Genomic DNA, 25,213 nt, shown 5'->3' with positions numbered 1-25,213 from the left:
GTATTTAACTAAGTCGACACTATCATGTAGATAACATAGATTCATTGTACCGTAACTTCTTGCTATCAGAGAATCATGAGATCTGTCTGTAAAATGGTCAAATATGTTTCTTTCGTCTTCTAATTAAACTCCTTTTTAGTATACCCAGTCATGGAGATAAAGTGACTCTGGCAACGCCAGCTTATAAGTCATTAAATGGCTGTCTTCTGTAATTGGAGAGCTAATTGCGCTATAATAGACGATAGTTATTAAACATGTCTTCAGTCCCTATCGCCTACTGAAAGTGATAAACAATCAGCTACCGTTAATTAGGTGTTTCAAGGTAGATAACGCTTGTCACCGTCTGTCACAGGCATTTGGTCTCGAACCCTGGCCACACACACTGTTCGCTGGGAATCCAAATTGTTTTTTTCTTCTTCTTCTTCTCGGCTGGTACATTTGTCGTTAATGGAACGGCAGAGCAAACAAGAGAGTGACGTGACGCGCATGCGTGAGTGTGGCCGGTAATTGCTAGATAATGTTCCTAAACAACAACTCGGACGTGATCTAACAGGAGCTATCTGCCCATATTTACCGAAGACAACACGCCTGTTCGATGACGAATGTGTATAATAATAACAACAACAGCAATCATTTTAACCGTATTTTGTTGTTTATTTATTGACTGTTTAGCTCATGGCTCCAATGGCCAATCCGGTATAAGAATATCATGAACTTCAACCAATTAGCAGCTGTCTCTCGCCCCAATTTTGTCGTCTTCTTATTACAGTCGGAATCGTTTATTGCGACATCGCTTTTAACGACGTATTGCATGTAACCCCTCCCCCCACCCCCATGGTGCAACAGCCCCAAAAGGCCATGGCCTCCCATGCGACCGCTGCTCAGCCCGAGGTGTCGTGTGGTCAGCATGACGGATCCGCTCGTTCGTTATTCTTATCTTTCTAGACTGGAGCCGTCATCTCACTGTCAGATAGCTCCTCAATTGTAATCGCGTAGGCTGAGTGGACCTCGAGCCAGCACTCAGATGCAGGTAAAAATCCCTGACCTGGTCGGGAATCGAACCCGGGGCCTTCGGGTAATAGGCAAGCACACTACCCCTACACCGCTGGACCGGCACAAGGAATCTAACGGTCCCGTCTAAATCGCATATAAATACTATTTTAAAAATCGCTTATTACGACATATTTTCTATACTAATATTATAAAGAGGAAAAATTTGTATGTTTGTAACGGATAGACTCAAAAACTACTGAACCGATTTTAAAAATTACTTCACCTATAAAAAGCTACATTCCAATGAGTGATATGGGCTGTATTTTATTCTGAAAACAATTCTAAGTTGGGGGGGGGGGGAGATATAAAAATAATAGGCGAATATAACCGAAATCGAATTTGTCGTACAAGGACGAGACAAGCTCATTTTAAGCCCCTTGACGCAAAGAACAAAACTCGGTAAGCCCTACGGGCCCGAAAACCATGTTTGAAGGCCCTAAAACCAACCGTTATGAAGATATCGGAACCACACAACCCCTGCTCTATGAATCGGATAAAGAAATGAACTGCCGTAACCATGGCATCGTCAGCTCCAGTAATCTTATAGCAGCGAGATTATCTGCAATATATCACAAAAACCTAACGTGTTTCAGACATAAAAATTGGTATTTGGAATCCCCTTTAAAAATAAAAGAACACAAATTTGTGTTTTCTGAAAATCCACTTAAGGGGGGAGGGGGAGGTGAAAAGAAGCGAGAAAGGAGTTGAATTCGTTATATGAGGATTCATATACAGTATCTTAGAAACTGAAGATGTTACATACGTTAAAATTGGTACTTGGAATCTCTTTTAAAAATAAATGATCACACTTTTTTTGGAAAATCCACTTAAGGGGGTGAAGCGAGTGAATTTTTAAGATGAATATCTGCTTCTTCTACCGCTTTTCTTACACCTGCGTGGGTCGCGGGTGCGAACTGTGTCGCGCATGTGGATTTGAACCAGTTTTACGGCTGGATGCCCTTCCTGACGCCAACCCCTTATGTAGGGGTTTAATTACTATTGCGTGTTCCTGTTGTGGTCGGTAATGTGGTGTGTTGAGTGAATATGAAGAGGGGAGTGTTGGGAGAAACACAGACAACCTGTCCTTGAGCCAGATGAATTAATCACACACGATTAAAATCCCCGACCCAGCCCGGAATCGAAGCCGGAACCCTGTGAACCCAAGACCTCAACGCTGACCACTCAGCCAAGGAGTCGGTCAGTTTTTAAAATGAGTATATCTGCAGTATATCTCAAACTTTACATATTACAGACGTGAAAATTGGTATTTGTAATCCCCTTTAAAAATAAAGAAACACGTACTTTTTGTTTTCGGAAAATCAGCTTAAGCTGAGATCGAAAATAAGTGAAGAAGGAGTTGAATTCTCTTGATGAGGATACTTATATCTCAAAAACTAAGACGTTACAGACGTGAAAATCTATATTTGGAATCTTCTTTCGAAATAAAGAAACCTTTTTATTTAAGAGGACTGTTTCTCACATGTAGAGTTCCATGACGCCTGTTCCATATTTAGCTCTGCCAGTAGCCTGGTCATCTTAGCCCCAAAAGGCAATGCCACAAACGTGGTTTACAAAGAGGTTCTGGGATAAATGAAATGCAATTTTTCGGTTTTTATACATTAGGGATTTTCAGATAATGTCTTAGTGCATTACCTAGGAACAATTAATTTCCATCAACTTACAAATCCTCGCGAGCGAAGCTGTGGGTGAGAGCTAGCTAGTATTGTATAAAACGACGTATTTTGGTTACATTTTCGGAGAAATGTTTCGGCTGTAACGTCCAATGTTGATTTTTGTTTGTTACGTATTTGGGGATTGTTGACAACAATGTCACGCTTATTATTGTAGATTTAAAATTAATCTGTGAAACAGTCAAGGCAATCATCGCTGTGAAGATGACACAAAAGAAAAGAAAAGAAAAGAAAAGAAAAGAAAAATGTTTAATAAGACACGTATGTTATGGCGATTATAAAACTGGGATACAAACGTCAGCATCGCGAAGGAATACGGTGTATCACATCGAACAATTTTTACAATTTGGAAGGACAGACCAGAAAATAAGTCTCCTTTCGAAGAAACATCTTAAAAAATCAAGCGGTCCAGATCATCCGAGCGCAAAGATATTGAAGAATCTTTACTTAGATGGTTCAAGTAGCAAAGAATACATAATTTTCCGATCAATGGACCTACTTTTCAAGAAAAAGCCAGTGACATTTCTCACTGCCCTACTCCATAAATACAGTTTTTATTTCACATATCTTTTTTGAAGTTTTAACTTTATTCTGTTAATTTACCATGCAAGGGCACAGTCTAAAACTTACAGATGTGACATCTTTACCAACAACAACAAAAAAACCCTGGTTTGTGCGACTATCTGCTATAACGACGTTGCTTGGTGGTCTCTTCTGGGTCGTTATAACTGATTTCGAATGTATTTTCATTTTGTCGCTCCGTACGTGCACTTGTTTTAATATAAATGAATCTGAACAGTACACTGGAACATCTTCAGGAATACATTAGACCGCACAATCAACAGGGCGTAATTGTGTTAGTCTGATGATGATGATGATGATGATGATGATGCTTGTTGTTTTAAGGGGCCTAACATCGAATGTCATCGGCCCATTAATCTGATGAAACCGAGAGCCGAATTGTGTTTTCTGTACAGGTTATGAAAACCTATGTATTTGATTTTTTTTATTTGAACTTTTATCATCATTGTTTAATTTTTTAATATTTGCTAAATAGTCAAAATAAATACAACTCGAGCTTATAATGACGACAAATATATGCGGTAGGTCTCCTGACACCAATTACAAAGTTGTCTTGTAAGTGTAGTGTCACCGCAGTGACTAGAGAGAAAATTTAGTGGCAGTTGCTTCCGAATCGAAAATATCACAAATTCTGGTAAAAGACAAACTTATACACATACATCAATATAAAAATATTTGGTTGTAGAAAGGTTCGATATTCTTCCTTGGTGTGTAACTTGGTTGTATCTTTCGATGATCCTACTTTTAAAATCCACAAATTATGAATAATCTACACGAGGAAGTATGCACACTACGTTAATGAAATGGCATACTCTATTAACATATTATTCAGTACACTGTATATATATGATCCTATAATGAATGTTTTTGGCGCGATACCCATCTCTGTAGATCTGGTCATTAGTCTGCAGGTGACAATTATTCCAAGGAAGTCATTTGCGTTTGACAGTTTTTCGCTCGCATTACGGTTAACGAACTTGTTGCTGTAATTAGGTTGCGTGCTGTTGGCCTCTTGGGATCCGTGTTCGAGTCTCGCACATGCAAACATCTTGCTCTCTACTTGATTAATTGGGTCACAATCACTGGTGTTACGTGTCGTGCCCTGTCGTGCAAATTAACTAAATGTAATATTTCTATCTCATAATAATCTAATGGGATATTTACTTAGGCATAGTGTTTGTGAATCTGTGTTATCTTACATGTTGAGCTTTTTTTGAAATTACAGAAGCCTGTTCGCAAAGCAGATTGCTTTTGAGGACAGAGGTTTTATATCTTGGGTCACGCTCTCGCATCTGGATACAACGCAGTACCCGATGCACATAGTCAGAATTAAATGCTTCTTCTTTATCCAGGGCTTTTCCCCAATTACTTCCTGTTGACACTTTGATAGAATTAGCACAATTCTAGGACCGGACGCGTACGCCAACCGTATGGAGAGGGAGCGCGCAAACCGACATGCTCTGGCGCAGCTTCCCAACATAAGGCACTGTACACGAGACTGACGTGGATTTTTATGCGTTGTTAAGGGCTGAAGGAGTGCCAGTGGCTTCAATTTAATCCACTAGAATGCAGCATGCAGCATATGACCAAGTACAAGTCAAAACTGCATGCTTTACATTTCAATCAATAGAGCACGATTTTGTCACTGTACCTAACGAGTATTATATCTTTTAACAATATATTCTTATACACATGGCAAGATATTCTTCATTCTCGTGTTAAAATAGACTCGTATTAGTAACAAATAAATCCTTCTGTATTTGTTATACAACAATCTAGGATCTTTGCAATTAATTTTGCTCTGCTTCATTAATGTGACCAAAGACATTACTACAAGGTTACTGACTTTTATAAACCGGTGTTTGAGATACATTATGAGAATATGGTGGCCAAAGACCATCTCAAACAAAGATCTTTGGAAGGGCACAAGTCAAAGTCCCATACAGGAACAGATAATGAGATGAAAATGGAGGTGGATTGGGCACACCCCGAGAAGACCACAAGAAAGTATCACAAGGCAGGCATTGAGTTGGAATCCACAAGGCAGTCGCAGGCAAGGCAGTTCAAGGATTACCTGGACAAGGAGATTGCTGGAGTTAACAAGACATGGAGGGAGGTGAAAGCATTGGCGGCGGATAGAACAAGCTGGAGAAATTTCGTCGAGGCCGTATGTTCCACCTGGAATTAAAGGAAATACGTCAAGTCATTAATGTAAGTTGGCGACAGTTACTTGAACGCAATATCAAAATAGCTGATTTTTCTCGTGTTCATTTCATGTGCTTATGAATAGCGTCGAAATCTATTTTGATATAGAGTGCAGCGGACATCTTCCCCAAATTCATATGTGTGTAAAGTAGTCTTGAAGTTGAAGTTAAGGCATTTTCGCGGTAACTGAAATTGCGACGAGCTTTGGGCGATGTCCACTATCACAACTCCTTTCACGCCCCTGCCAAGTGAGCTGTTGCGAGGCTTTATATGCAATAGGCTACCTGTTCCTGGTCTGTGCGTGCACCTCCTGTTGTAAGATACATATTATTCGTATCTATGCTCGTTTTACGGGTTCATTAGTGGTAGGCCTACTCACACTGAATAATAGTGGCGCTAATAATTCCTGCTCGTTTTTAACCCGTAACCACACTTATCGTTAAATTACCACAACCACACTTATCGTTAAATGACACGGTTTAGGGAGAGGGACCCATGTATGTCAGAACTATAGTAAACGCGAAGGGATGCCCAAAACCAAATTGCAAGGGGTTAATCTTAGGTCATATTGCATATTTTTGTTCGGCTCCGTGGCTGAATGGTCGGCGTACTGGACTTCGGTTCAGAGAGCCCCAGGTGCTATTCCCGAATTTTAGCTGTGGCAGATTAATTTCTGTGGCTTCAAGACTGGGTGCTTGTGTTAGTCTTTTTAAACACGTCCTCATCCACACACAATACACCAAAACAAAACCATTATCAACTACACGTGACAGTGCAGACCTATATATCGCTCCACACAGGGTTGGCATCAGGAAGGGCATCCGGCCCATCAGCTGCCGACCCCAGTATATTGGCTAAAAGGCCAGGAAGAAGGTCACCTAGTACAGTTTTGTGAAAGACTGTACACCGATGGGCATTTACGCCTGTGTACTTTCATATTATTTCTAGTAATGTAACGAGAACTCCAGAATTTGTGTAGATCCTCCTCCTCTTCTTCTCCTTCTTTTCCTACCGCTTGTCCCACATGTGTGGGATCGCGGGTGCAAACTGCGTAGCACAGGTGGATTTGGCCATGTTTTACGGCCGGATGCCCTTACTGTTGCCAACCCGATATGACGGCATGTAATCACTATTGCGTGTTTCTGTGGTGGTTGGTAGTGTAGTGTGTTGTGTGAATATGAAGAGGAGAGTGCTGGGACGGACACAACTACCCAGTCCCCGAGGCATAAGAATTAATCAGAAGCAATTAAAATCCCCGACCCGGCCGGGAATCGAACCTGGGACCCTCTGAACCAACGAGTCGGACTCCATAATTTATCTAGATATAAGCTCGATTTGTGTAAGCCTCCGTGGCTCAGGTGACAGGGCGCCGGCCTCTTACCACAGGGTTCCGTGGTTCAAATCCCGGTCACTCCATGTGACATTTTTGTTGGACAAAGAGCAGGCGGGACAAGTTTTCTCCGGGTTCTCCGCTTTACCCTGTCATCTTTAATTTCAGCAACACTCTCAAATATCATGCCATTTCATATGTCACTCATTAATCATTGTGCTAGAGGAGTGTGAGATGCTACGGCAGCCGGCACAATTCATATCCTCGCCGTTAGATGGGGCTTCATTCATTCCATTCCTGATCCGGTCAGATGACTGGAAACAGGCTGCGGATTTTCATTTTCAAGCTCGCTGTCGACTTCCAGGTCCCAAGATCGCGGTTCGAACCCAGCAGAGGTATATGGATTTTTGAAGGGTAGGTAAATAGTCCATTCGACACTCTACGCCGTGCGATATCCACATGTGAAAGATACCTGATGGCACATTTGGGTTTATCCGACAAAATTAATTAAAACTCGGCCGTAGATCTCCCAGTTGAGATCCAGATTGCCTTGATATCTGGTAGAGTAGAACGGAACATGAAAATTGGCTCGCTAAACAATTGTAACTTTTTTATGATAATAATAAATAAAATCATGAATAAAAATATATATAAATAAAATTACTCAAAAACTTAATAAAATTAATAAGCATAACTAACCGAAATGTCCGTAATATGGGCGCCAGAGTTCACCATAATGGATCCCTCGAATTTTGATAAGAGCATGATAAACTTTATATCCCAGGGCGTGTACATAATGCTGCGTACTGGTACATCTGCTGCAGGCCTTACCTAACCTCCTGAAAACGACTAATTAGGTAGGAACTGCACCTAGGTTCATCAATAACACTGATTCTAAAATAGCTAACTATATTCTTAACAAATTCCGTGCATGAGCACCTCATCAACATACAACATTATACATATAATACACACATAAAATATTGCTGGAAGACTCCATATTTACAACAACAGTAATAATAATAATGAAAACAGTGGGAAAACGAAAGCGAGAACTAAGCTACCATTTGTAGATAGTCCGATGAACAATGTACATGTATGAAGATAAATACCCTTCACTGTCTCTATATCAATTCGACTTACCGATTCTCATAATCGGCAGTTATCACATCACACAGACACTGTACCTTGTACTACTGTGTTCACACATTTTAACACTTGTTGTAAAGATATATACACACGTCTGTCGATCCTCAACATATAAATTTATGGAAAGTCTGAGATAGCTTTCACCAACATATAATGCTAGGCCGCCACAAGTGCTACAATACTTAATGCGCAAGCACTCTCCACAATCATCCACTTTCCACGAACATAACAAGACTACGCTCCACGAACGTTTGAAGTCCAGTCCTATAACGTGCTCCGAATTTTTCTACTGTTTTATGGATTCTACGTTTACTACGCTGCATATGCCGCTACTAACCTGCCTGTGCTCTCTTCGCCCGTCCAGTTTCAACTGCTCGTGCTGCTTACCCTCCCTCTTTCCTTCCCCTACCGCTTCGCTGCGCATTGGGTACTGTATGCTCTCGTCCTTTCTGGACGCTTCTACCTGAATATAAATTGGCCTGCTCTGGGCTTGAGCAGTGAGTTTGGATGAACACGACGATTTGTGTGGAGGGAGGACTTGGTTTTATTTTGCTACCAGCTGGACTGTGTGCAATCTTTCTTTTAAAATGTGCTTTTGTATACCATTGAAAAGCTACGACGGCTGGACGGGTGAGCGAAAACTTTAATTTATTTCATTTCCATGTTGTTCTTTGAACTTTCTTTTAATGCTGCACTTCCTTAATTTTCAAATTGCCGTTACTGGCTACCAATGACAGTTCATGTTGATAATAACCTAACTGCAGCTATTGATAGCGGTACCTTACTTTGGAATTACATTACCATCTCACTCCGAAGTTGGACTTTGTGATACGTCAAGTGATTCCTGCGATATGAACCATTGAAATTCAACTGTTTTCCCGAGCAAACGCATGAATAGAACCAATTGAACTATCACCTAGCTTCTGTTTGCTATTTTGGAATTTCATCGATACTGACTGATCCTATTTTTCCAAATCCCTGTTGGCAGCCATCGGTACTGTTTTATTTCACGTCCCTCCCCTTTCCCCACCTTCCTATTCCGCATCCCATCCGCGCTTTTTTTTCTACATGTATTATTGTACAGTGGCCCATATGTCTTTCAAATTTTAATGTTTTTTCGTGTTCATAAGTAAATTTCTGTTTTCCTTGTGTAGGACACTCCTCATAAAAAAGAGGTTGTATTATTATTGAAGGTTTCGAGTCTAGCTGTTCTCTTTGAAAAACAATCAGAATATTAATATGGTCGTCCCATCTGTTTTTTCTTTTTTGGAAGTCAGAACTAACTGACCTTTGGAAGATTGTTGTTTTCTTTGTTTTGTAAATGTTTCTTCTGGGTGTTTTTTGCTAATATATTGTTATTATGAAAAAACTATTTTTTCTTTGCCCTTTTTTTTTGTTGTCGTACGCCTTTCCTTGCCCTCAAAAATTTTGTACCTACCTCGGTTCCTCTGAATATATGGACTCAGTGAAAATGCTTCCATTATGCGCTCTGCTGAAAACCTTTCACCTTGAAAATTGAAAACTACCTGAGAACTTGTGCGCGGACGGACATATATATATTTTTTTTGGAGTGTTGTTACATCCCTTTTGCTACGCCATTACGTGCTTTGATTGGTACTGCGTCAGTTGGATTAGTATCCTGTTTTATGCCTTGTGTTTTTCTTGGTGCATTGTCTTACCATTCCCATTCTGGTGCATGGCGAGATCATATTCTGAGCGTACATACTTTACCTAAAAATACGACACAGACCTACCCATACCTCCACGTCATACCACACACACACTCATAGAGACACCACAGTCCATTGCAGCCGTGTCACTCCAGTACCGTGTATCAGCACCACTTCCTTCCCGTACAGTGCGTCAGTTGTCGTTCCTTCATACAGTGTCACTGCTTGTAGTTGTAGTAGTTCCTTCTCGTTCCTTTACAATCACTCTCACAATCACCCTTACAATGTTCCAGGTTGCCGCCGTATGATCAACCTCTATAGACATCAACATCCCCCTCCTCTCAGATGATACGTCTGGATTGGTGCTTGCCAGCCAATCATGGGTGGTCCTCTTCTCAAGCCCAAGCCCTGAACTACTTCTTCCTCCCAAGACAATAACAAACTCTGGGGTATATTCCATGAATCACCAAACTTTCCTAATACAACAACAAGCTCATCTCATCAGGCTGGGATATATACATGATTCATGAATTTCCCGACACAAGTACATCACAACAAACACTGGGGCAGCCATATGACTCATTCAAATTACCAGAGTTATTAAAGCAATGTTTTCCCACTCATGCAAAACAAATTACTCATACCTACATATGTGGATATCTTCCAGCTTACCAATATAAATGGCAAAATATACAAATGAAATACTGATAATAATGATAATAATAATAATAAATCGAATACTGACAATAATATCTCTAATTTCTACATATAATTCGGGGGTGTGATATATGTACTATCACATAACGCCCCCTTGGTGAATCGATGATATCATATATTATGATTCACCATAAAACAGATCTTCATACATAACCTTATAATGGCATAACTGAACACATAATTTATAGTAATAATGATATATACATTGCGTCTACTGCATTGTATTCGCACACACGAAATACAATTTGTCCAAACAATAATAATAATAATAATAATAATAATAATAATAATAATAATGTGGCTATATACACACACAACTCTGATTGTTTCATATACCATTGAATACAATCCCTTCTTACTACATAACACTTAACTCAAAATTGATAATATATACATCCAAGGTGCAGATCCTATCTCTTATATCTGCGAAGGCTATAGATATTAAATATCCCAAGGACCTTATTTTCAGCGGTTAGGAGCCTATAAACACACTTGCCTATTCTACTGTCCACAGTATACGGACCCTGATAGAAATGAAAAAAACTATACATAAACTTAACATTGGCATCGATAAGCGAGGAATGCGTACCGTAATAAAACTAACTACGTCTGGAATCCACTATCTCACACACAAACATTCATCCCATTCGGTCACACAAGAATCATACAAGCTTTCATTCAGAACATTCATAACAAAGAAATCCCTATTTCTGAAATGCGCGGGAATCTCACTACGTTTACTCTTCCACAAAACCATAATTAATGCAAGCAAACAGATCACATACTTTTTCACACATTCCACCTCGATATCACTCAGCACGTCATTCACACAACTCTCAGAATTAAATAAAACATTACACACTCGCTTTAACAGTCTTTCTTTCATCTCACGCACACTTCCATTCTCACACACGCTCACTCTATTACTGAAATTCTTACCGTAATACACTATAATGTTGCTATCATTACCACTTAATGACTCAACAATTAATCCATCTTCACCACCTTCCATATCAGCTCCTACTTGCACCACTTTCATGCCAACAACACTGCTACTTTCGACTCTCTTATCAGAAGTTTCATTAATCTCAAAGTCACCATTTTCACACATAATGGACCTAACTTTACTCTCCTCACGTACACTTAAATCAACAAAAACATCCTCATGATGTATACTCCGTGAACACTTTTCACTCACAAAACAACCTTCATCAACTTCACAAAAAACTTTACTTTCAATTTTAGAAACTTCCACAAGATTATCGATCGCAACACCGGTATTACCATCACCACTAGCACAAAGTAAGACATCCGACACATCTTCCTTACCTTCATCACGCCCCCTATACACAAACTCTCCCTGATCACAAAATACATGGTCATACAATAATTCCTCTTTCACGTCTACCTCGTAACTTACCTGTTTCATCACGTGAATAGGAATTTCGGTATCGGACTGCCTATCTGACCCAACTAAGAAAACCGATTCCGGTTTAAATTACTTGACGTAGCTTGTTCAATGTTATCATGTCTCGGCACTTGATCTGGAGGTCTTTGATCCGTACGCCCCCTACTTTCTGATTCCCCTTGATTAGGTCTTCTGCCAAAATATTCCTGGTGATTAACTCCCTGATTAGACTGTCTGTTTCCCCTTCCGGAATTACCACCCTGATTCCCTTGCCTAGAATGACTGAAATTCTGATTATTCCTATCTCCCGCTACCTGATTACCTTGTCTCCCATTATCCCCGTAATTTCTACCTTCACTTTGCCTAGTCCTCCCCTGCCCTTCCAAAGCATCAAACTTCTCTAACAGCTGCTCTAATTCCTTAATCGTAACAATATTCTGCATACATGCAGCTAATCCGACCTTCTCAGGAAAATGCCTCAACATCTGGCGGACTGTATCTCTCTCCGATGCTAGACCTTCAATATTCTGGCTGATCAGAACATGCGCCAAGAAATATTCCGTCATAGACACACCTTCCTGAGGTCTATATTTGCCAAATAGCACGCGATCTCTTTCCCTTCCCTGAATAGCATCACTCCAAAATTTAGAACTAAATTTCTCCCTAAATTCCTCCAAACTCGAAATACCCTGTCTATAAACTTGAAACCAAGATCTCGCTTCTCCAACAAATGCAACATCCAACAGCTCATCAACCATACTCCACTCAATCAAACCATCGTCAAGATTCTTAGAAAACCGTTTCTCCACCGTTTTCAAGAATTCCATCGGATTAAACTGCCGACCATTAAACTTGGGTAATTCAGAGTCCTTCGTACAAGATACGTACCTATTACATATACTGCTACCTACTTGGATTTGACTGATCTCCTGCCTTAATTTCACGTGACATGATTTAATTCCTTCTTCCACTACCATTCTGGCATTTCCTTCTACTGACTTGAGGTCTTTCTCCAATTTCTCAGTCTTTTCATCTATTCGTTTCGCTAAAACATTCTGACTGGTTTTAATTCTATCTATTTCTTCGACTTTATCTTCCACTATTTTTATTCTCTTATCACATTCCTTGCTGTTTTCAACAAATTCCTTCCTAACAACATTAAATCGGCATTCGATTTTCTCAGTCAATTCCAAGCGTTGAGCTTCTACCTTATTATTGACTTCCTGAATTTCCCTGCTTTGATGGTCAAACTTCTGGTTCAGTTAATCTATTCTACCATTCACAGCACTACTTAAACTATCAATTTTACTAGACAATTCAACACTCACTAAATTTAACTCCTTATTTTGATTCTCAATCTTACTGGACAATTCCGTACTAACTGAATTTAATTCACTATTAATACTGTATATTTCATTACTTAAAAATCTCAATTCACTCTTCAACTCTTTACTCTGACTATCAATCTTACTGGACAGTTCAACACTCACTGAATTTAATTCAACACTCTGATTATCGATTTTACTCGACAATTCAACATTATTATTATCGATTTTACTCGACAATTCAACATTATTATTATTATCGATTTTACTGGACAATTCAACATTATTATTATCGATTTTACTGGACAATACATCACTCTTACTGTTAAATTCACCCTTCAACTCTTTACTGAACTGATTAAATAGTGATTGAAGCATACTAAGAGTTAAGGTCGCCCCTTGATCCCCTACATTCTGAGTTTGAGACGGGTTACTCGGTTCCTCACTTATCGTTACCGATTGATCTTTCCTACTATCAGCCATTTCGCTATTCTCACTTAAATTAGATAAACTCGATGTGGTGGAATTCTTTTGATTTCTCTTATCCTGATTCATAGTACCCACAACTTTAACAACCTCTCTACTTCTCAATTTTATAATACTCGACTCGCTACAACATTTCTTCATACTCCAACATACATATCACGTACATATAAAACACTTCACTGACATAGTTTGCAGAATTCCAACCACACCTGACAAGTGCACCTACGCTTATAAGCCTAACAGATGTACCAACCATTCAGCAACACGTTGGGAAGCCAATTGTAACTTTTATGATAAATACTAAATAAAATCACGAATAAAAATATATATAAAAAAATTACTCAATAACTTAATAAAATTAATAATCATAACTAACCGAAATATCCGTAATATGGGCGCCAGAGTTCACCATAATGGATCCCTCGAGTTTTGATAAGAGCATGATAAACTTTATATCCCAGGGCGTGTACATAATGCTGCGTACTGGTACATCTGCTGCAGGCCTTACCTAACCTCCTGAAAACGACTAATTAGGTAGGAACTGCACCTAGGTTCATCAATAACACTGATTCTAAAATAGCTAACTATATTCTTAACAAATTCCGTGCATGAGCACCTCATCAACATACAACATTATACATATAATACACACATAAAATATTGCTGGAAGACTCCATATTTACAACAACAGTAATAATAATAATGAAAACAGTGGGAAAACGAAAGCGAGAACTAAGCTACCATTTGTAGATAGTCCGATGAACAATGTACATGTATGAAGATAAATACCCTTCACTGTCTCTATATCAATTCGACTTACCGATTCTCATAATCGGCAGTTATCACATCACACAGATACTGTACCTTGTACTACTGTGTTCACATATTTTAACACTTGTTGTAAAGATATATACACACGTCTGTCGATCCTCAACATATAAATTTATGGAAAGTCTGAGATAGCTTTCACCAACATATAATGCTAGGCCTCCACAAGTGCTACAATACTTAATGCGCAAGCACTCTCCACAATCATCCACGAACATAACAAGACTACGCTCCACGAACGTTTGAAGTCCAGTCCATTGCAGCCGTGTCACTCCAGTACCGTGTATCAGCACCACTTCCTTCCCGTACAGTGCGTCAGTTGTCGTTCCTTCATACAGTGTTACTGCTTGTAGTTGTAGTAGTTCCTTCTCGTTCCTTTACAATCACTCTCACAATCACCCTTACAATGTTCCAGGTTGCCGCCGTATGATCAACCTTTATAGACATCAACATCCCCCTCCTCTCAGATGATACGTCTGGATTGGTGCTTGCCAGCCAATCATGGGTGGTCCTCTTCTCAAGCCCAAGCCCTGAACTACTTCCTCCCAAGACAATAACAAACTCTGGGGTATATTCCATGAATCACCAAACTTTCCTAATACAACAACAAGCTCATCTCATCAGGCTGGGATATATTCATGATTCATGAATTTCCCGACACAAGTACATCACAACAAACACTGGGGCAGCCATATGACTCATTCAAATTACCAGAGTTATTAAAGCAATGTTTTCCCACTCATGCAAAACAAATTACTCATACCTACATATGTGGATATCTTCCAGCTTACCAATATAAATGGCAAAATATACAAATGAAATACTGATAATAATAATGATAATAATAATAAATCGAATACTGACAATAATATCTCTAATTTCTACATATAATTCGGGGGTGTGATATATGTACTATCACACAATTGACTTGTTGGTTAGTTCTTTTTCCTTCTCCCAGGACTTCTTTATCGTTTCGCTGGGGTTCCTCTTACTTTCCTCTGACCACATATTCTTGGACTTTTCATTTTGCTATTCCTGAAATCCCTTGAATTTATCATTTTTTTCTCGAAACATGTCTATTATAGATTTCTTTTGGATTGATGCGAACTTCCTTCATGTTTTTTCTTGTTTCTTCTACCCATTTAGTAGTAGTTTTTAATGTGATGATTTAGTTAAAGATTTTCTTTGTCAACTTTTCTTCTTCTTCTTCTTCTTCTTCTTATTTAATATAGCCGATAATTTATACAGTTCATCCCATTATTTAGTTAAGAATAGGAAACTTGTGTCAGTTTCATCCCTCCCTCCGTCCTCCTATCTCGACAAGGCAGATGTATGCATTGAGATGATCAATTGGATTAATTGGACTTCCAAGGCTATATGTTAAAGGTGAGATAAGGGTAAGGTCCTGTGTCAGTGAGTCGTGGGAACGGGATGTGCAGCTCCTTGTCATGCGGCCCAGGTGAAGACACTGGTACGCGCCTGGAAATTGTGATGTGCATATGTCGGGGAGCTTACTGCTTCTTATAGCTCTTGGTGCTGGCCCACATTCGAGTTGTTCATTCATGAATCTCTGTGGAACAGACAGTGAAAGATGAAGTATAAGTACTCCGTACAGGTTATGAAGGCCCTTGGAGTGGTGTAGCGTAAAGGATTGGTTAGCTCTACGCCCCGCCGCCTTTGCCCCCAGGAATTCCTGGTGTTCATTTATGGTGTAGGCCGAGTGACATGTACATCTCCGGAAGTGGAAAGCTCTTTTCTTAAAAATTCCGACTTCCTGACGGGGAATCGAACCCACGTCCTTAAGGGTGAGCCGAGCTCCCCTTTACCGCCTCCCCCAGACAGAACCTTAAAAACATTTTTTTTTAAAATTTAAATGTATCCATTGCAATTTACCACCAAGATAATAGCGTTTGTCGATTGTCGTGATTATTTTTTAAGGGGAACTACAAGTAGGCGACAATCCCCTGTGTAGGGTTTATACTGGATGCAATCTGCAATGGTTCAAAACAATTACCAAGATAACGTGGCAAATGAAATTTAGATACTGGCAACTACAAAGGAAATTACTAGGGGCGCGCAGCTGTGAGCTTGCATTAGGGAGACAGTGGGTTCGAACCTCATTGCCGGCAACCCTGAAGATGGTTTTCCATTTTCACGCCAGGCAAGTGCTGGTGGGGCTGTACCTTAATTAAGGCCACGGCCGCTTCCTTCCCACTCATAGCCCTTCCCTGTCCCATCGTCGCCATAAAGGCTAGTACACACCTAGCGACAAAGTCGCGGGACATTGTATGAGGACAGTTGCGAGACAGTGTCCCGCGTCCATATCTATAGAGCCAGTTGCACCACAGGAATCGGCGTGAAATGGTGTTTTAAAATCTAAATTCTTTATAAGAAAATGGTGGAGAATAAATTAAATATCCCCCCCCCCCTCAGAAAAATCTTTGCCAAGTAGGTCGACCACTGTCCCGTATGTATTTGTCGCAGATGATGCTTTTGCATTAACAACACATGTAATGAAACCTCATCCAGGTCGATTAATTACAGGTTATCTAGAGCGCGACGAATTATTAAAAATATATTTGGTATTATAAGTTACAAATTTAGAGTACTCTTCCTGTTGCTCTTCACCCTGATAAACTGGAAGCAGTGGTTTTAACTATAATTTGCATACACATATTTTTAAGAAGATCTTCTGAATCAACAAGCTTTTATAATCCTCCAGGATCATTTGATCTGGAAGATGCAGATGGAAATTTAGTACAGGAACAATGGAGATCTGAATTAGAAAGTGGTTTAATAACTTTACAATACATGCCTCTTCGTGCACTCACCCAAGTGCATAACATTAGAGATGAATAATAAGTGTTACTAAATGTGAACGCCGCCTCTGTGGTGTAGTGGTTAGCGTGATTAGCTGCCACCCCCGGAGGTCCGGGTTCGATTCCCGGCTCTGCCACGAAATTTGAAAAGTGGTACGAGGGCTGGAACGGGGTCCACTCAGCCTCGGGAGGTCAACTGAGTAGAGGTGGGTTCGATTCCCACCTCAGCCATCCTGGAAGTGGTTTTCCGTGGTTTCCCACTTCTCCTCCAGGCGAATGCCGGGATGGTACCTAACTTAAGGCCACGGCCGCTTCCTTCCCTCTTCCTTGCCTATCCCTTCCAATCTTCCCATCCCTCCACAAGGCCCCTGTTCAGTATAGCAGGTGCGGCCGCCTGGGCGAGGTACTGGTCATACTCCCCAGTTGTATCCCCCGACCAAGAGTCTGAAGCTCCAGGACACTGCCCTTGAGGCGGTAGAGGTGGGATCCCTCGCTATGTCCGAGGGAAAAACCGAACCTGGAGGGTAAACAGATGATGATGATGACTAAATGTGAACGTGTAGTAAGTAATAATGTGTAATTGTTTTAAGAAAATAAAATTTAGTTAGTTTATTACTTGTCTGACTTTCCACGCCTTCACCGTTGTCAGTGCTTCTGCTTCCTTGCAGTAAAAACATTAAAGGCTGGTAACCAACCAGTTTGACCTCTTGGAAGAAGAGCCACGTTTTCTTTGGATTTCGTAAGTTTTTTTGTGCTCCCGCTTAAATTGTGATTTAATGTTGTGAATCTTTTTCTCCATCTCGTGAATGGACATAGTGAACTTTTTAGTCAGAGACTCCATTGCTTACCTCCTTTTGTCTCTCTTTTTGTACTCGGTAGATACAATATCCCAAAGAGAAGGGAGGGTGTATAAATCCTCAATATTTCTTAGAGTAGTTTCCATTGCAAAACAACAGAACACGGAACATAACAAAACACCAACACGTGGCTATATCTGCACACTCGTGTACCGGTGTCGTCCAGATTACACATGTTGCGCAACATATGTATCATGTATCCCATTTCGAATGGGAGACCTGCGACATGCAACTTTTGTATCGCGACAGTCCCAAACACGGAAAAAATGTCGCAGGACATCCCTGGGACTTGTCGCGATACACGTGTTTCGCGATTTTGTCGCTTGGTGTGTACTAGCCTTAAGACCTGCCTGTGTTGGTGCGACGTAAAACAAATTGAAAAAAAAGAAAAAACAAAAGAAATACTGCCGGTTTATTTCCATTTTCCAGTTATATTAATAAATTCGGAGAACTAATTGGGTTTATATGTTTGCAATAAGGCCGGCCCCCGTGGTGTAGGAGTAGCGTGCCTGCCTCTTACCCGGAGGCCCCGGGTTCGATTCCCGGCCAGGTCAGGGATTTTTACCTGGACCTGAGGGCTGGTTCGAGGTCCACTCAGCCTACGTGATTAGAATTGAGGAGCTATCTGACGGTGAGATAGCGGCCCCGGTCTAGAAAGCCAAGAATAACGGCCGAGAGGATTCGTCGTGCTGACCACACGACGCCTCATAACCTGCAGGCCTTCGGGCTGAGCAGCGGTCGCTTGGTAGGCCAAGGCCCTTCAAGGGCTGTGGTGCCATGGGGTTTGGTTTGGTTTTTTTTATGTTTGCAATAAAGAACTATGTTCATCATGGCTCCTTGGCTGAATGGTCAGCGTACTGGCCTTCGGTTCAGAGGGCTTCGGGTTCGATTGCCGGCCGGGATGTGGATGTTAACTTCGTATAGTTAATTACTCTGGCTCGGGAACTGGTTGTTGTGTTCGTCTTAATATACTTCTCATCATCTTCAAACAGCACATCACACTGCCAACCACCACAGAAACACACAGTAGTGAATACGTCCCTCCGCAAGGGTTGGCGTCAGGAAGGGCGTCCGGCTGTAAAAATGGGCCAAATCCACGCTAGGGGCCAACCCTAATAAATTGGGAGAAAGGTCAGGAATAAAGAGAAAAGATCCATGCAGATGATGCTGTTGGTCGAAAATTCAAAAATCCATATTCAAGGGAAGAATAAACTATAAAGATTTAGATTTAGTTTAAAATATTGACGAAGGAAAGTGCTCGCAAGCTTCAGCGAACACAACGAGCCATGGAGCGACAGATGCTAGGGATCAGCCTTAGGGATAAGATCCGTTCAGAGGACATCAGGAGAAGAACTAATGTAACAGACATCCTAGAGATAGTAGCAAGACTAAAATGGCAATGGGTAGGACACGTAGCTCGACAAGACTGCAACAGGTGGACCTCTAGGATTGTTCACTGGAGAACCATGGGGACACAAGAGAGGCATTGGAAGACCCCTGAAGAGATGGCTCGACGACATAAAGCTGTTGGCTGTTTTAACGAAGACACTCTGTACAGAAATTATTTTCTATTCATCCCGAGGGCGTAGTAGCTAAATGATATAATGACGGCTTTCACACCAATTTTGCCGCAGCTCGAATCCCGGCAAATGCATGTGGTCTTTTTGAGTCAAAGCAGTCACGTTCCTGTGGTTCAGATTCCGTACAACTGTAAGTTCCGTGGCTGGCTGTGATCTTCATAGTTATCTAGTTATACAAACCTGGAGGCTTCCTTCAATTCATGTCGTAAATTGAAAAACGTGTGTTTTGGCCAGGCCCGGTGACAGGATTCTCGGGCCCCTAAATCCCGGTTCCCCATCTCCCTCACTTAATTTAGTCCAGAACTGCGAACTTGCAGTTTTTTAATAACCAGGACTTACCTGATTATCTGCCCCTGGCAGCGGAGTTTGCACCAAAAATTGTTGAAATAATGGTGTAAAATTGTTGCAAAAAATTTTATGGGTGCAAACCTGGTGTATTTGTGGTGTTAATCTGGTGCAAAAGCACCAATTTAACACCAATGAAAAATGCCCCAAAAGTAATTACACCATATATTTTTTACATTCATTTAGGCCTACACCATCTTTAGAGATGTGACATTTTACACCATAGTTACAACAAAAATAAAGTACATTAACCAGACAAGTTCTATACTAAGTTCGCGCCAAAAATACACCCAAGTTTTTCTTTCAACATCCTTTATTTTCAACACCAATGTTGAACCAAATTTGCTTCAAAAATGCTCCAAAGTTACACCAAGGACTTGGGTGCATTTGCGGACTTCATATTTTTGGTCCCAGCCATTTGCCCCCCCCCCCCCCCCTTCTCTCTCTCTCTCTCTCTCTCTCTCTCTCCATGTCGCCGGCCCTGGTTTTGACATCTAACTTGTACGATAAAGATAGGGATGCTATTCAACTGTATCACCACACTCACACTCTACTATTCTGGGCTGCTTGAATTAATGTAACACTGTTTATTAACAGTCGCTGCATTTTGAACCTCCCTCGACCTCAGTGAACACATGGCGGGTTAAATATTTGAACTACGAATGTAATTATATTAAGTTATATTTACTAGTCATCAGCATACAGTCACTACTCTAGTTACAGATAATGTAATATTGTAATTGTTTTCGGGCTAAACAGAAGCTAAATGAGAATGTAGGTCTACATACTGTGTTTGCATTAGAGTTACTCATGAGAAAAATAGTAATAAAACGGAAAATTTGCTCCGGGGCGGTAAAGGCGTGCTGGGTTTACCTGATAGTATTTAAGTTTGATTCCTTGTCAGGAATTTGAAACATTCCACTTCTCTAAGGCACATTGCCCTTAGGTTCACTCATTCTACACCAGAAAATAAATACGAGGTTAATTCCTGGGGACAGAGGCGGCCAGGCATAAGATGACCTTTCTTCTCCCTAAATGCCAAGAATATTTCTCCAAGTGGCTGCTAGTGCCTCTGCGGATGGTGGTGAGGGACACAAATTTTTTTCCGTGGAGTTTTGTATACATGGAAGAGTGCTGGTGCTATTATTGTATCTCTTTCTTTCGAAAGAGTGTCATCGCGAAGATATCCACGATTTCCTTTCTTGATAAGAATAGGCAAGGACAGCAAAATACTGCGTTTGCTATATTGCTTCCTTAATTTTTAATTATAAATTGTATGAAGAACCTCTAATATTATGTACATTATTGAAGCATATATTAATGATACGCATAATGTTTAAAACAACAAAAGTACGTAATATTTGCTCCTTTTTCTCTACTTATACATTCTCATCAGAATAACGGCCAGCTGGAAAGAAAAAGAAATTGGCTGGGATTCTTCGGAAGAGAAGTGTGGCTATGCAAGTATTATTGTGGCAGTGTTGTTGTTGTCTTCTTCTTGAGAAAACCACTGAGTACAACATCAAGATTCATCTGGCCTTCATTGATTATAAAAAAGCTTTTGACTCAGTGGAGATCTGGGCAATCATGAAGGCACTTCAAAATGCCATGATAAACTCAAGGTATATAAAGCTTCTGGAAAACATTTATGATCAAGCAACAATGGTAGTCAGAGTGGACGAAGACTTCATCACCAATAAAATCCCAGTTGGCAAAGGAGTTCGACAAGGTGACGCACTCTCTCCAAAGCTGTTTACCCTTGCCTTGGAAGATGTATTCAAAACCCTTCATTGGGATAATAAAGGAATAAAAATAAACGGGTTATATTTGAACCACCTGCGTTTTGCCGATGACATTTTGCTCATAAGTGAAAATCTAGATGAGCTAGAAAGCATGATCCAAGAATTAGAAACTGCTTCTGCTAAGATTGGTTTGGAAATGAACATTAATAAAACGAAAATACTAAGCCCAGAGAGTCGACCACTTAAAATGGGAAATCAATATATAGAAGCTGTCGATGAGTACACCTATCTTGGACACAAGATAAAACTTGGAAAAGACAACCAACGTGCAGAAATTCCTCGCAGAATAGGTATGAATTGGACTGCATTCCGAAAACTAAGATTCATCCTCACCAACAAGGATGTTCCAATTAACCTGAAGACCAAGGTTTATAATACGTGCGTGCTGCCAGTTACAACTTACGGTCTGGAAACGATGACTCTGACGAAGGAAAGTGCTCGCAAGCTTCAGCGAACACAACGAGCCATGGAGCGACAGATGCTAGGGATCAGCCTTAGGGATAAGATCCGTTCAGAGGACATCAGGAGAAGAACTAATGTAACAGACATCCTAGAGATAGTAGCAAGACTAAAATGGCAATGGGTAGGACACGTAGCTCGACAAGACTGCAACAGGTGGACCTCTAGGATTGTTCACTGGAGAACCATGGGGACACAAGAGAGGCATTGGAAGACCCCTGAAGAGATGGCTCGACGACATAAAGCTGTTGGCTGGAACACGCTGGTTCCAAGTGGCTCAAGACCGAAGACGATGGAAGCACATGGAAGAGGCCTATATCCTGCAGTGGATTGAAATAGGCTAGAAAAGAAGAAGAAGAAGAAGAAGAAGAAGAAGAAGAAGAATTGTTGTTGTTGTTGTTGTTGTTTTGACTATACTGATTTAAGTGGTGTTCACTTTAATAACATAGACTGCGAAATACACTTAAACACGCACGGTGATTATATGAACATCCAATTTAAATTGAATCCATCCGTGAATGTTGATCGTGTACTACGATATGTGATTGCACCAGCGTGCGTGGCGATTATACAGTCAGTCCATGTAGAATTTTTCGAGTAACTTTGGGGTCGTATGGTAAGCATTTCGCTGAAGAAGTACTCATTTCCTGTTCACAGTGCTCATTTCGTGGGCGGCAACTCTTTTTAATGAGCGCAAGAAGTCCTCATTACTGTACTTAACTTAATGAATATTTATTACTGTGTGAGGAAAGAAAGTTACGATAATTACATTTTAGAATTCAAATTGACAAATTTAATGAATTTCGAGACGTGTTCAAGAATCCACAATATTACACAGGTTAATGAGACGGGTGGCATTAAAGTAATTGAATGTAAAAGGGCTACTGTATTAAGAAAAACCTGTTTGGTGTAAATATGTAGGCACGGTATTAAGTTTAATAGAATACGTTTGATTAAACCCATCTTGTTTGTTTGACGTCCTCTTTAATCGAGGTTGGCTATAGCTAAGGGTATTTGTCATTGTTCTATAAATACCTTTTTCTTCGGAGATGGTTTCCCCACTTTCTTTGGCTACAGTTAACCATTGGTAATCACGTTGAATACGGTGATCTACTCAGAACTGGTCCATAGCAATTAGTTTTCATTGGAAACGTCACTACTTGTAATAACATCTGAATAAAATGTTATAATAACGTTTCTTTGCTGAACTGTTATAATTCGACTTTCTGAATGATCTTGTATGCATTGCGACCAAAAAAAGAAAACTGGTTTCATAAATAGCTATTTTATTGCTAATGTGTGAATTCTGTTAAAATTCAGGTACACAATGACGGTATTGCAGAGAATGAAGTAGTAGTGTGAATATTTTCAGAGATATTCGTAAGGTTGAGAACCGTCATAATCGACAGATATTTCGTAAAGCCCATCCATCTGCTTTTGCTGTTCGTGGCGGTGTAAGATGGATTGACGTTAGTATTGCGTGTTTGAGCAACTTGACCTCCCAGGATGTAAAATCTTCCTCACGCAATAGCACACCAGTTACCATTGCATTGCAGGTCAGTTGGTTGTTTATCAAATTTGTATCTGCTCCATATCCTAGGATCTTCATTTTTGTGATATATTCTCTCGGGAACTTATCTTAAAAATAAGGGTTTGATTCGTAGAATAACATGGTAGCTAAGCACAATTTCTTCTTGATCTCCTGTACACTTTCGGGTTCAGATGGAACCTCGGTGGAAAATGTAATACAGTAACCTCTTTCATTACATATTGAACTAATTTTGTTGAAACACCTGTCAGCGATACGTAATAATTACATGTTAATTTTAACCAGCTTCACACATACGAAGCACGTCGTGTAGTTACTTATCCCTCTTAACTTTTACCGTCAATAAAAAGATGTTATCAGAAATGTTTTTCATTGAATCTAAAAGAGTACCTTGGTACCAGATGGCGCACGACTACTTGTGGGCGAGTCAATTCATCTGTCGATTGATTCTTGGAAGATATTGCCGGACAGAGCAGCTCAGGCGGTAGAGTACTGGCCTCGTAAGCTCATAGTGGCGGGTTCGATTCCGGACCAATCCGGTGATATTTGAAGGTGCCTAAATACGCCAGCCTACATACATACATAACGTTACAAGGGCTGAAAGTGAGGTTTTAGATATGAGTGAAACGTTTTCGCCCGTAGTTATTGAATTCGGTAAGTAACTACAATATCGTGAAGTTCCACTTTTCGCATTGTTTTGAAGTACGTATAACATACGACATTTTAGTATGAAATACTTTACTATTAAGTTACTTCGCTGAAATTGGAACTGAGTGTGGCTGATGCTGAAGGATGAAGATTCTTTTGTAACAGCTGTGCTGAAGGATTATTGTTAGCGCCCGTATTTTTAGGCGGTAATACTAATGGTGTGTTGCCTCCGGAGAGGCCTGATGCAGGTCTTTCAAGTTGACGCCTAAGATGCGACCTGCACGTCTCTGAGAATGTGGTCCTATCTATGATGATATTCTAATGCTGAAGACGACATATACCCAGTCCCCGAGCCATGGAAATTAACCAATGAAGGGTAAAATCTCCAACCTGGCCATGAACTAAACCCGGCACCCCCTTGGACCAAAGGCCAGCACGCTAACCATTTAGGCGGTAATAGGTTAGAATGCATATTTACGTAGCCTGCACAACGGTTGTGCTGTGAGTTTAGCATAGACATTTGGGGTAAGGCCCATCAGAACCCCTAGAATTATGTTACTCTCGCTACATTACGGAAGAACCGACTAGAAGTCACTACTAACGAAATTAGTTTGCGTTCTAACCTATTAGCATACAGCCTAAAAAATCAAGGGTCTGTCTCCATGTCAGTGATACTTGCCATTGATGGACTTAGCAGTAACAGTTTATGT

This window comes from Anabrus simplex, chromosome 8 (assembly GCF_040414725.1).
Source record: "Anabrus simplex isolate iqAnaSimp1 chromosome 8, ASM4041472v1, whole genome shotgun sequence".
In the NCBI taxonomy this organism is placed as follows: Eukaryota; Metazoa; Arthropoda; class Insecta; order Orthoptera; family Tettigoniidae; genus Anabrus; species Anabrus simplex.
This window is presented reverse-complemented; position numbering follows the sequence as displayed.